Genomic DNA, 14,576 nt, shown 5'->3' with positions numbered 1-14,576 from the left:
AAACAGTATTATTCTTATCCACCTCATCATTGTCAAACTTTTTTCTTGAAGCATCCTGCAAAATCATGCTTTGCATTGCAATGTTTATTGCAAATAATGTTAATGTTGATTTAATGTTCCCTAAGCTATCTTTAGGCCAAATATTTGGCCAAAAGGAGAAACACCAGCTTCAAGAGTCTCTCTCACAGACAACAGATACTGTTATTGAATCTTTATAGAGGAACTAGAATCTTGAGAGACTGGCAGTTTATCTTTCTGGAGACACTTAACTGTGTTAGCTGGAAAAACTAAGAGCAAAAAGGACTGAAAACTTCCTTTGTGACAAATATTCTGATTTTGCAAAGAAATATGAAGAAAATTCTTGAAGAGACTTTACTGACATCTCCAGGGAGCTGGATCTGTATATTCAGAATCGAGAGATCAAAAGTAACAGCAATAGAGGTGACTGGCTGTGTTTCATTGTTTATTACACTATTTAAAACTTAAGAAAGTAGAAATTTTTTATATAAATGATTGAAAATTTATTGGTAAAGTTTTCTCTTTAGTAAACTGGGGGCTCAAAGCTAATTGATATTTATGGTTAATGTAGATAGCTTAGAAATTGAAGAGATATCTAAATACTTTGACTACCTTGGGCTCCAGATGTGAACACAAATAGAAAAGATGAACAAGCAGTAGTAGCATCAACACTTTAGTACTGTGTTTCACAATGCACCTGAAGTCCTAGTCTTGATATGTTGTATGTATGACAAATCTAAGAATCAGAATAATCGAAGGCTATCTAGTCTAGTATATACTTAAAGCAATTCCCTCCCAACAGAATTCACCATTTCTTTTTAGATAAATCATTTATTAAGCATTGACTATATCTAACTAAGTATTATGCTTGGCACAAGGGATACAAAATAAAAAGACAGTGCTCTCAAGGTTATTTTCTAATGGAAGAAAATATCACCTATCCTACCTCTCACAGGTGTAGAGGGACAGTGTTTTAAGAAAGAGGAAATCGCAGAAGAGATAAACTTTCAGTATATGTAACTTAAATTCACCTCTCTGCAACTCTCCCAACATCTTTCAGATCTTGGAAGACAATAACTTTGGCAAACCCTAAATCCACTTTCTCTGAGTAAATAGACTTTCATCTCAAAACCATATTCCAGTTTCCAACTCCTCTTGTTTGCCACCTTTCTTTGTATCAGGTCTTTGTTAAAATAAGAGCCCCAGAACCAGACACAACAGGACACAAAATCAGAACAAATTTCTGAAATCAGAACTTCTCTTAGTTTAATCTAGCCAATGAAACCATTTCAGCATCCTCAGAAGCGCACAACCTTCCTGATAGGAAATTCTGTTCATATGTCAAGAGGGGTTTTTAGAAAGCTTATTCCTGGAGCAAATGAATTTCCCTCATTTCTCCCAAAAAGGAATGACTCAAATTGTAAACAAGTGAGTTCTTCCTACTTAGAAATTCTTGAATCAACTGTAGCCTTTATGTGATTTACCTTCTATTGGGGTCTAAAATCTCATTCCTACCAACCATAGACATTGACGTTTTATACTATGAGTCTCCCAACAGTTGCCTAATAGTTGCTTACTCTTTTTTTTTTTTAATCTGTTTCTTATTATTCAGTACAATAAATGTAGATGTAAATGGCAAGATCCTATTAGAGCTAAATCTCTAATGAGCTCACAATAATGTGAGAATTTTTTAAATGAAGTCATGAGATTAGCTTTGATTATATAGAACTAGACTGAAACACTTTTCATATGCACAAACAAAACTGGTCTTTAATCTTAGATTTGTAACTTCTTTTAAAGCTTATGTACTTAAGTAATGAGGTGACCAAGTGTATTCAGCACAGTACCTGGCACATTAAGTGTTTAGGAAAAATGAAAATAGCATGAATACCCTCTCTTTTAAGGAAAGAAAAATAAAGGGTCATAACATGTTACAATTATGATAGCATAAAATAACCAGATTTCTTTTTTCCCCTAAAGATGGGTGAAGCTTATACAAATTAAATAACTGATATACCTCCTTCAAACAAATTAGTCTATAATTCTCAAAGCACCCAGGCCTCTAAAAAAGATTAGGAAAGTGAATATCCTGCAAAAAACTACTTCCATCTTTAAAATTTGCCTTCAAAAAATTGAATTTTAGATGATCAGAAATTTGTTTAAGCCTTGGAAGTTTCTGTCCTGATGGTCAAAGATGAAACTAAACCAAAAAATACTCATTAGAATCAGAATCTAAACGAATACAAAACACGATTCCAACAAAAACTCACAAGAAAAAAGGCATCTATCTCCCTTTTCTAATTTTTTTTAATAACAGAATAATTCAAAGAAAAGTTTTTTTATTAACTTCACAAAAAATTATTTTAAAAAAACACAACAAAACATGGTTTTGGACATTAGAAGAGAATACAGTCATTTGAAAGATTCTTAATGTTAAATTTAATAAGGAATTTCCCGATTGATTTCCCCCGCCCCCAAAAATTTTGGTTTTGCTCCTTTCCAACTCTATAGCCAACATTTTGCCAATAGTGGTCAAAGAAGATGTTTGCAGAAGAAAACATGGGAATGATCAACATGGAAAAATTCTACAAAATACTAAAAATACAAATCAAAACTGTAGTTTCCTCTCAAAACAACAATGATTAAAATGTGGAGGGACTATAAGAAATCAACAACACAATATGCTTTTAGTAGATCTGCAAATTGATGCACACTTTCAAAAAAATTTCAAATTTTGAAAATCAAGTCACTAAACTCGATACATTTGGCCTTGTAATTCTACCACAAGAAATTTTTTGGCAAAAAATACATCACTAACAAAAAGACGTGTGCATTTCACAATGTATAACATATAACTATATTCATAAGTAATAAAATATTGAGAATGAGAAATTCTAACATGCAAAAACATCCTTCAGCTGTTAAAATAAGGGGGTTACCCACCCAATATATCTTTGTCCCTTCCCTTTATATATCTATGATCCTATGATTAACAGTGATCCTATCCTATATAACGTATATAGGATATATAAAAGTATATAAATGCAAGTATAAAGTGACTTCAGTAAATGCAAATGCCACTAATAAGTTTAACAGTTTCTAATTGGCCATAAACAATACTAAAGTACTGGTGCTATCTATGGGAAAGTGGGGGACTGCAGGAAATGTTAGGTATATTATTAAATGTGTTGTGCCAATAGAGTCAACAGAGACAGCTTTGTAGTTCAATGAATGAATAAAGTATGAGATCTGGAATCAGGAAGACCCAAGTTCAAATCAAGCCTGTGACTTGCTAGTTTTAGTATGGACTCTAGCAAATCACTTCTATTTGCCTCAATTTCTTCAGCTGTAAAATGGGGATAACACAAATCAGATAATATTCCAGCAGTACTGAGCCAAGTGCCTACCTGGCACATTGTAGGCACTTAAATGTTTACTCCCTTCCTACTTTTCTTTTCTATAAATATCATCCATTAGTAGATATAACTAATATTTAGGATTTTCAAAATTTGCAAAGTGATGTACATGTTTTATGCCAATTAATTCTCAAAAATCTACTTGAGTGGTGCTATTACTACTTTACAAGATAAAGAAACTAAAAACTATGACAGTTTAAATGACTTGCTCAGGATCACAGTGAGCAAGTGATCTATCTAAGAAGAAGTTTAAACTCATTTTCCTGATTCAAAGTACAATGGTCTGATAGGCCACCTTGCTACCTACTAGGAAATGACTAAAGCTTTTAAAAGGTATAGAAGAATAAGAATTTTCCCTTTTTTTTTTTTTTGGGAAAAAGACATTTTCATTTACACAGAACATAAGAGCCGATTCTATATAAGATAATAAATTTCCACTTAATAAAACCCTGCATAATACTTCACATCGTCTTCAAAGTTACCTAGCTTTTTCTTTCCTTCTATTTTTTCTTGTTTCTGCTGTAACTTTTAATTTTCCCCCTCCTTTCTCTTTTCCCCCAATAAGGCTACAATTAACAGTACAAGGATGCACACATACATACTTAGCTACAAACATACACAAATATACAATATACACTCACATATTTATGTAAAACTATATAATACATATTTCCCCTTGTCACCTTTCTCTGTGGATAATATCTTTCATAAATTCAAGTCTTTCCATGTTTTTCTAAATCATAAAGTTCATCACTTTTCTATATCATAGCAGTATTCCAACACATTCACATTTTATCTGACTGTACATAATGATTTACATCATTTCAAATTGATTTACATTTCTTCTATTCTTGGCTAGTTTGGTTTTAATTATACAAGAAAATTTTAATTTAAAACAACTGAAATTGTCCATTTCTCATTTTAACAATGTTCTCCCTTATAATATACTTTAATGTCTGATACTGCTGAACTTCCTTCCTTTACATTTCCCCCCTGATTTCCTGACTTTTTGTTCTTCCCAAATCAACTCTGTTTTTTTTCTAACTTTAAGAGAATTTTTTTGTAATGTAATTAGGATGGCACCGAATAGATTACTTAGGTAAAAAATTTAAAATCAAAACAAAATTCTTGGGACCAATCTCTTTTCACCTGGATTGCTTTAATAATCTGCCTTGCTCATCTATAATCAGATTATTTCCACTGATTTCCCCCCACATTAAAAAAAATAAAAACTTGATCAAATTCATCCACAGATTTTCCTTCTCACCCTCTTAAGTTATTCCATAACCTACATAATCTATATAAGATTTCTGCCACAACAAGCTTAAGTTTTGTCATCCACACATCCCACATTTCTTCCATGCCCTTCCCTTTCCTCCAATCCACAATGACCATAACTTAAAAGTTCATCTTTCTAAAGCTTTCCTTGCCTAATCCAATCCCTATTCTAATCACTCCTTTGGTTTTCTCCCCTGTATTTATGTAAAGAGCTTATGTTATAAACATTTGAACTTATTACATTGTGTTTTATTTTCTCATCTTCTACACTTTCTAATTAAAGGTCACTGAACCTAATCATTAAAACATTTTTTAATCATTAAAACATCATTAAAAACAGTCAGATAATACCAATCTTTCTCTCCTAAAATTTCAAACACCTATATATGCAAGATATTATATAAAGTCCAGAGATGCAAAGGCAGAAGAAAAACACACCTAGAATCTTAGATTTAGAGCTACGAAGAACTAGCTAAAACTCCTAATTTTATAGTTGAGAAAAATTAAAGGTTTTAAATGCCAAATATATATATAAATTTTTTCTCAATCCTTATCTTTCTTATCCTCTCCTTTGTTTCACTATTCAGTAACATCCAAGTCTTCATGATCCTGTTTGGGGTTTGCCATTTCCTTCTGCTCAATTTACTGAGGGGGAAACTGAAGAAAATAGAGTTAAGCAACTTGCCCAAGATCACACAGCTAATATCTAAGGTCAAATTTGAACTCTAGAACAGAAGTGTGTCTGACTTCAGGACCAGTGCTATCCACTGTGCCACCTAATTGTCCTTCTCCACATTTTCTTCTTTGGGGAATACTAATCTCTCTTGATTCTCCATCTGACCCCTTCTGCTCAGTCTCTCTGTACAGATTAAAGTTAGGCCTACTAAGATTTCTGTCCCAAGCTCTTTTCTTACACGCTCCTTCATTTAGTAATCTCAATGGCTTCCATGGATTCACAAGCATCATCTTAATGCTGAAGTTCCCAGGCCTATGAAAATGCAATTCTGATCCACCACCTACTGAATATCACCAACTAGATGTCTTATAATTTAATAACTCTGCATTATCCAAAACTGAACCCATTATCTTTTCCCCTTCAAATTTCCCTATTACCATAGAGAACATTTCCCAGTTGCCCAGGCTTACAACCCAAATATCATCTGCAACCTGCCCCTCACCTTTTCTATTCAGTGGCTAAGACCCATAGATTTCACCTTTTCAATCCACGTCCTCTGAGGCTGCTATCACTCTGATGCACCCAACTCCTCACACCAGGACCACTGCAACAGTCTATTGGTTGGTTGGCCTGCTACTCTGGACCATCCTTGATTTGGCCACCAAAGTGATTTTCTTAAATCCCAAGTTGTTGGAATCTTTACAAACTGCTAACTCTTGACTCCAGACTTTTTCCATTTCCATTCGTGGAATGCCCTCCTTCCTCAAGTCCCAGCTAAAATACCCCTTTCTACAAGAAGCTTCTTCTTCCAACTCCTCTCACTTCTAATGCCTTTCTTCTCTTCCTTATCTTCTATTTAACCTGTATATATTATATTGTATAATATATAATACATTATTATATATGTATATATAAACTACTATGTTTGTATGATGTATGCTGTCTGCTTCATTAGAATATAAGCAACTTGAAGGCAGAGATTGTCTTCTTTTTCATAATTCCTCAGCACTTAACACAGTTCTTGGTACATAGGAGACATTGAAAAATGCTTACTGACTGAACTGTGATCCCAGAGCTTACATTCTATGTTAGGGGAAGGGGAAAGACATACAGAGAGAGATATACACAAAATTATACAGAGTAAATTCTCAAATGAGATAGCACTAACAAAACACTGATATCAGCAATGGCCTTGTACATAATGTGGGAGGCACCCTGAGGTGTCCTTTGAAAAGGGATTCTTCTTAGTATATACCCTTTCTGCCCATACATGTGTATGTCCACATGCCACTTTACAGACTAGAGAAATACCTAAGACACAAATATAAGCTTGTATGGTTTTTAAAAAAAGGGGGGGGGGAGGGGGGGAGAAAGAGAATCGCTGGCTTTGAGATCTGGCAGTGTGATCCTGGGCAAATCCAAACAAGTCGCTAAATTCTCCCAATTCTAGATTCCAATGGACTCACTTTTCTCCCCTCCATTCTCCTTTTTCTAACTACTGCCACTACCTTATTACATATTATCGAGGCTTTTATAATCTATTCTTCCATCCCAGAGTACAATAATAGTATCTGGTAAATGAGGAGGTAGTAATGGAGATAAAGACAGAAGTCAAAGTAATGTTTGTTATTTTATCTGATCTCTTCTTAAAAATAGTCCTTTCTAGAATAAAGTCCCACAGGTTCTATTTTAGAATGGTAACAAGAGCAGCAAACAGCAACAGGTGAAAAGGTCAACCCAAAATGAGAGGCCTTAGACTGTACTCTTTAAAAGATTCATGTTCTGCTACAGGGGGGAAAAAAGAATGTAAGCTTTAGGATCTCTGAAAAAAAGCTCTTGACCCTTACATTTGAAACTCCAAATTTTCTTAATTCAAAGTCTTAACTGGTGACAGAGTCCAAGAAACGGCAAAGAAAATTCTCACCTAGATTTAGTTAAAACAGAGCTCACGTATTTACAACTGTAGATATTCATACAGTACGTTTTAATTCTGAGTAACTTACATCTCTAAGGAAGAGCACTTATTTATGGTCTTAAGACTAGTACTAAATATTGGAGGTTTGAGTTTTTGTTTACATATTTGTTTTGTAAACATGTACTTATCTTCAAAAACAAGACAGGAAAATTAGGGTTTGAAGTCAAAGGGCCTAATGTACAAATCTCATTCCTACTATGACCTTGGTTAATTTCTTTCTTTTCGCTTGTTTCATTATCTACAAAATAAAGTCATTAAACCAAATTAGTAGTTCTCATTTAGTCTCAGAATCCCTTTACCCTCTTCAATATTGAAAGGGATTTCTTTATGTGGGTTGTATCTATTGATAATTAACATCGAAAAACTAAAATATTTTAGATTATGAAAATAGACTACCTTGTAAGAGATTTGGGCACACCCCCCCTGCCAAACCAAACCATGCTATAAAAACTGCAGAATACATGACTTGTAGAAAGATTCTTACAACAATCCTGTTAAGTAAAGAGAGCTGGTACCCATTTTATAGGAGAGGATGCTAAAGCTTAGAGAGATTAAATGATTGGGTGATCCAGCTGGTTCAATGGCAAGATTCAGAACTAGAGTATTCCAGTTTTCTGAGGGAAACCTTTCTGAGGGACTAACTCAAGAGCTCATTCTGTTATGCCACTGTCTCCTATATCTACCAAAACCTTAGCATTATAAAATTTAAGACATTTGCTTCATACATAGTTGCTTTTTGTGTTGCTCCTGATTTCTTCAGTAATGGCAACATAAGTTTAATAAATTTTCTTTTCCCAAAATTTAAATATTTTGTCTACTAGGTTCACAGGAACTCTAATGAAATGTGCTATCCAAAATGAAAGGGGATTGGGGGGAAGCATTTACAGAAATTTAATAAGCTTGTATAAACAACTAATTCTAAGATCAAAAATTTTTGTTTAAAGATTTTTATACTTGTCAGTGGTTTTGAGTAAAAATTTTCAGTTCAGAATCCCTGTATTCCAGTCATTTTTTTTAAATCACAAAGATTAACAGAAGCTTGACATCTTGCATTTTATAATAAACAAAGCTGTTCCAGTACTCTTGTCAGAAAGTGTATAACATGAATGATGTGCTGAAACCAATGGTTTACTGCATTAATAAAAATAACAACCAATGTTAATTTTACTAAGGCCTAGTTTTGTTTTGAAAATCATTCAAGAAATGGAAATTCCAAACCTAAACAATAATCCTCCTACATTCCCAACACTAATGACTTTTCTTGTCCCTCCTCCAAAAAAAGTACTTTTCAATTAAATCTCTGAAAATTCATTTAATTTTCAACTGAGCCTCTCTAACAATTTACTGAAACTATTAATGACCACAGTACTCTTTATGGTTAAATACATTCATAAAGGACAAGTCACTTCTAGCATGAAAGAGAAAGGGAATAAGCATGTTAGAAACTTCCAGGTACTATGCCAAGTACTTTTTACAAAAATTACCTTATTTGCATCTCACAATTTTTGGTGGTGGTTACTAATTTTTTCAGTCATTTCAGAACCCTCATGGCCCCATTTAAGATCTTCCTGGCAAAATACTGGAATGGTTTGCTTCTTTCTTCTCAAGCTCATTTTACAGATGAGGAAGTTAAAACAAACATAATAAAGTGATTTCTTGTAGAGGCAATTGGGATTTAGTGATTTGCCCAGGGTGACCCAGTTTCTGTCAAATGCCTGAGGATGCTAAATGAGTTTTCCTGACTTTAGACCCAATATTATATCCACTTTGTCATCTTGTTATTCCTCACAACTACCCTGCTGTTATCCCCATTTTACAGTGAGGAAATGCTGAGGGTAAGAGACCTACCCCTGAAGGTGACACAGCACATCAGAGGCCACATTTGAACTCAGGTCTTCTAATTCCAGGTCCAGCATATCTATATCCATCTTATCACTACTGCTAAATGAATGAATGGTCTGATTCAAAATAACTGTAAAGGTGAACTAATGGAATTATCTACTATATTGTTATACATAATGAAGATATAAAAATAACTTTTCTGTTACTGTAAAATTTTAATCAGACAGCACTATCTGGGTTGACACAAACTGGCTGTGACCCTGAGCAGTCACTTAAATTTCTTAGGTCTACAAACAATTGTCTAAGAGTTAAGTTGCACATATCCAACATATAAAGGACTGCTTGCCATCTAGGGGAGGGGGTGGAGGAAGGGAGGGGGGAAAAAAAATCGGAAAAGAAACGAGTGCAAGGAATAATGTTGTCATTATAAAGTAATCATTAAATTAAAAAAAAAAAAAAAAAAAGAGTAAGTTGCAAACAAGGTACCTGACCTGCATTAGTAGAAGGAATTTACTAACCTGGGAACTTTCGATGCCAATGAAATTACAGGCTATCTCCCAGCACTTTAAGGGCATCAAGTTTTCAATGTTTTGGTATTGTTTATGTGGGTATATCTATAAATTATTATTGTAAATATAATTTTGACATCATGGGTCTCCAGAAAAAGTCTCAAGGAACTCTTGAGTCCTGGTTAAAATCAAACCTTTAGGTTATAACTTAATTTTTTTTAAATAAAAATTTTAAATACTTAAAATACTTTGTTGTTCCTCCAGAAAAAAAAGTCACAATACTAATTAAAACAATTCTAAAAAGACTTTACATTGGGCATCTAAAAGTTAAAATCACAGAAAAATACATGATACTCCAAATGAGTTTAAAACTAAATCAGCAGATGAGATTCTTTCCTCCAAAATTTCTACCACTTCACAACCAGATAAATTAAAACTAATGAGGTTTTAATACTTAGTACAGGATAGGCATTAATGTTTTTAATAACATAATGAAATGGCAGAGGCTGGTGATGCACTGGAGAACCGGGGCTGGAGTCAAGTCCTGAATTCAAATGGTGCCTCAGAAGCAAAACAGCTATATAACCCCAGGCATGTCACTACCTCTCTGCCTCAGTTTCCTTAACTGTAAAATATAAATACCAGTACCTATTTGAAGGGTTGTTGTGAAGATCAAATGACAAAAGTATTTTTAAAGTGCTTAGCACAGCAAGTGTTCTTTAAATGCTTATTCCCTTCCCTAAACCCCCCCACCCCAAAAAAAGACAAAATTAAATGTAACTAGCAACCGTTAAATGTGCTACTGAGGAGAAAGATTTTCTTAATAACAAAAACAAAAAAACCGCCTTCTATCTTGGTTTTGTAACCTGGAGCTACCCACTAAGATTACAATTTTAAGTGTTTTATCATCTCCAAATATGGGACTATGAACAAATGATGTGTGTCTGGGAGTAGCTATGGAAAGGAGACCTGGAGATCTAAGGGTATTTTAAAGCCAAGTTTGAGAATGCAATCTCTGTTCATATAAAAATTAAATCCACATACTAATAAGTCAATCTCATTAGAAAAATACTTTTACGCAACTAAGTTAAAAGATAATCGTCCAGTCGAAAATGAAGAAGCAGTAGGGCAGGTAACACAAATTAGAAAAAAAAAAAACTAATAACTATTTTAGTATTACTGAAACAAATTTATCTTATACTTTGCTTAGAATATTAACAAAATTAGTATCAAAATAGCATTGAGAAAATGAAGATTGTTAGGCCCTGGTTCTGAAAAACATGAAGGAAGAAAGGGATAAATAAGTCACAAAGCCTGAAAGCGCGAGTGAAAATTCTAGACAATTAAAATACAGTCAGTAAGAGAGCATTATACTTCCTATAGAAGAACAACTGTCTCTAAACTCCATTTAAATCATCCTTCTAGCTAACCTATGCTAAATAATGTACATACAGAAGCAGGCCAGCCCCCAGCAGCCTGAGTCACCTCCCCTTGCTCTCTCCCATAGGAGGCAGGATACAGCAGTTTCTCAACCATGGACACCCAAGCCCTTCCCCATCTGCACCAGAATGGCCCACGGGGACCCGCCCCTCGCTAGGGGAAGTCCCCAACCCCCTCCACTCTCCATTCTCCACCCCACCCCCCCCCAGCCGCGTTTCTCAAAACACATCAGGACGTGCTCTGAACGCTTCCCATTCAATCCCACTGGGAGTCGGAGCAGGGCCTATTTCAACACCCCTCCTCTCTCGGTTTTCCGCTCTGATACACACACACACAGACACACACGCGCGCGCGATTTTCCCATCCCTGCGGGACGGAGGCGTGAAAAACAAAAACAAGCGGCTCCAGGAGAAGGGGGGAAAGTCGGGCCCGGACGCCCCCAGGTCCGACACGCCCGCCCCCAGGTCGGGCGGGCCTGCGCTGCGCGGTCACGGGCGGTTAGGCCGCGCTGCGGGCTGGGGACCGGCCTGGCCCCAGGACTCTGCGATTGCCGCGCGGGAGGAAGAATGGGCCCGGCATGCGTGTATCATAGACACGCGAGCACACGCTAGCCACGACAGATGCAGCCCGCAACTCTGAAGCTGGGGATACCTGCGCATACGCGCGCCACACACACATATACACACGCACGCACCCTGGAGGAGTGGTAAATAGACTGTAGGCCGACTTCTACATTACACACCCACGCACACTCCAGAAGCCTAGCGCTTCCCCCCCCCCCCAATCCTCCAACACGCACACTTCCCCAGATCGGTCCGAGGGCCAAACTGCCCCCCCCACTCCCCACGCGCGCACACGCCCACCCTCCCACACGCACAACTAATGCGCCCTCCCTCCCCGCTCCCGCAGACCGGCCATACCTCGCTCCCTCCTCCCCAGCTGCCATGAGCGCGGAGCCCCGAGCCGGGCACGGGCGGGCGGGCGCGCGCGCTCCCCGCGAATCCCTCGCTCCGCTCCCCTCCCCCGCCCGTCCCTCCGCCCCCGCCTCACCTGCATTCAGCGCGCCGGGCTCCGGGCGGCGGCAGCGGCTGCGGCGGCGGCGGCGGGGCAAGCGGGGGAGGCGGCGCGGCGGCGGCGGCGGGGACGGCGGGGGCGGCGGGGCTGAGGGCAGCCAAGACATGCAGGCAGCCCGCCGGCGAGGACAGGCACCGGCCGGAGGGGGCGCGGGGCGGGCGGGCCGGTCCGGGCCGGGCCGTGGGGAGGACCGAGGCAGAGGCCGCGGCTGGGCGGCCCCGCTCCGAGGGCTCGCTGAGGCGGCTCCGCGGGGCCCGGCTCCGCGGCTACGGTCTGGGCCCGCCGCCGCGGGGAAAGCTCGGCGCTGGGCTTCGCCTGCTCGCTGAGGCCGCGGCCTCGGCGCCCGCCGCCTTCCGATTCTTTCTCTCGCTCACACGCTGCCCACGTTCCGAGCCCTCAGACCGGGGGAAGAGAGGAGGCGACCCCCGCGCGAGCAGCGGATGGAGATTAACAACAAGGTGCAGAGTGTGGGAGAAGGAGGGCTGATTGACGTGGAGGGGCTGGCGGGAACCGGGCACGCCCCCGTAGCTTGTTCGGGGGCGGAGTCGCGCATGCACGCTGAGTGGGGGCGGGGTCGCGCCTGCGCACCGTACGGAGAGGAGAACTGGCTCCTCCTCTCTTGCAGCTTCCCCTCTTCTCCATTCCCTTGGTACGCCGACCTTCCGGTTGTTTGCAAGCTTTGCGGGATGTACGCGCGCCCTGGAAGGGAGGGAAAGAGGGAGGGAAGGAGAGGCAGAGCTGAGATCACCCTGCCATCTATTTTTACTGCGAACTATTTACCGCAGTCCCTGCCGAGGCAATCCTCGGGTGGAAGGGCCATCGGGAGGCACGACTCCTAGGCATCGCAGATGGACGTGGATCGGTCAAGTCCAAGAGATGCTGCTGCAGTAGCGATGGGTTGTGCAAAGTATCTTCTTACCTGATGGAGCTCCTCGCACCTTTTCTCTCCCCTCCCTCGCTCAAGTGAGCCTGCTCCTCGTCCTAAACAGCAAATGAAAGTAAATGCGCAGCCTATGCCTCCCTTTATCTCCCTCCCCCCATTCTCCATTTAATCCCGTTAAATATCATGATTATATGTCTACTGTGGGAGGGATTACTAAATCAAGCCAAAGAACATGTATTTAGCACCTACTGAGTGTCAGCCACAGTGCTAAGCACGAAGATGCAAAGAAAGGCCAGTGATAGTTTCTGTTCTCCAGCTCACAGGAGGAGACATGATCGAATGAACGTCATCTGGGGGGAAGGCACTATTAACATCATATGTTCCCTTTAAAGGCAAAAAGCATTTATTAAGCGCCTTTTGTGTGCCGGTGTGCCTGTCCCTGTGCTAAGCACAGAAGAGCCAAAGAAAAGCCTAAGGCTGTCCCGCTCTCAAAAAAATCATAGGCCAAAGGGAAAGTGCAAACAACATCCATAAACAAGCTGCATACTGGATAACATGAAGGGCCCAATTAAAATTATTTTGACTAATTTTTACTTATTTGTGATTTGGGTATTTAAAGTTGCAAGGCTCTTTCTTTTTCGTTGAATTAAATTTTTACCTGAACAACTCCTTCAGGCAATACCCTAAATTACTTTAAGGGCATAATATTGCCATTCAGTTCAGATTTTAATTTAAGCCCCTTTCTCAGTGCTTATTTTGGACTTATCAATTATTATCAGCTTTGGAAGATTAATGCACATTTATTGTTGTGATGTTAGGTTACAGCACACTGGTTTCATTGTGTTTGTTTGAGTTAATCTTAAACTTTATTATTGGATGTAAAATGCATTCACGTCCTTCCATTAATAAAACATGCTGTGTATGTGCAAATCATTAACTAGAGCTAAAGGAATATCATGTCCATCACTGCTTCATGTTTTGCTTTCTTTCAAGGAAGTGTAGTTATTAGAATAATGGAAATAGCCCTCAGGAAAGAGAAGGCAACAGACACTTTTCCCCCTCAGAGTATTCACAAAATTCTTTTAGATTTCTTGAGGTTATCAAATAATACTAATGTTAATCCAGAAATCCAGGAAAATTAGCACTCCAATCCTTAATAATCTAATTTGATTTGAAAGCCAAAAAAATATCATTTTGTATTTGCAGTAGCAAAGCCAAACAAATCACCACAGAACTTGAGAATCAAATTGCCTGTTATCTGTAACCATTGCAATAACTCTCCTTAGCTTACCCCCCAAAAAGTAGAGGACCATGTTAAAAAGAAAAACATGTGTAAAAGACATGTGTAAAGGGTCACAGATAGTAGGGGAACTCTAGGTGAGTGTAAGACTCTTTAGCCCAAAAGGAACCTGCTAACAATGTCTGGTTCGGCTCCCCATCTCCTCTAAGGGCTCTTGGCCTTCTG

General features: G+C 38.9%; 1 protein-coding gene across 1 annotated transcript in view; it reads right to left on the bottom strand.

Annotated features, from left to right (window-relative positions):
• CNOT6L (CCR4-NOT transcription complex subunit 6 like) overlaps nt 1-12,459 on the bottom strand; it is an 83,485-nt gene extending 71,026 nt beyond the window's left edge. Inside the window, exon 1 of the mRNA XM_051966507.1 lies at nt 12,205-12,459. The gene's annotated coding sequence lies outside the window, so the exon portion shown is untranslated. The remainder of the gene's footprint in view (nt 1-12,204) is intronic.
• Nucleotides 12,460-14,576: the final 2,117 nt, after the last annotated feature.

This window comes from Antechinus flavipes, chromosome 6, assembly GCF_016432865.1.
Source record: "Antechinus flavipes isolate AdamAnt ecotype Samford, QLD, Australia chromosome 6, AdamAnt_v2, whole genome shotgun sequence".
Lineage (NCBI taxonomy): Eukaryota > Metazoa > Chordata > Mammalia > Dasyuromorphia > Dasyuridae > Antechinus > Antechinus flavipes.
The sequence above is the reverse complement of the archived record's forward strand: the minus strand, read 5'-3'. Positions and strand labels throughout refer to the sequence as shown.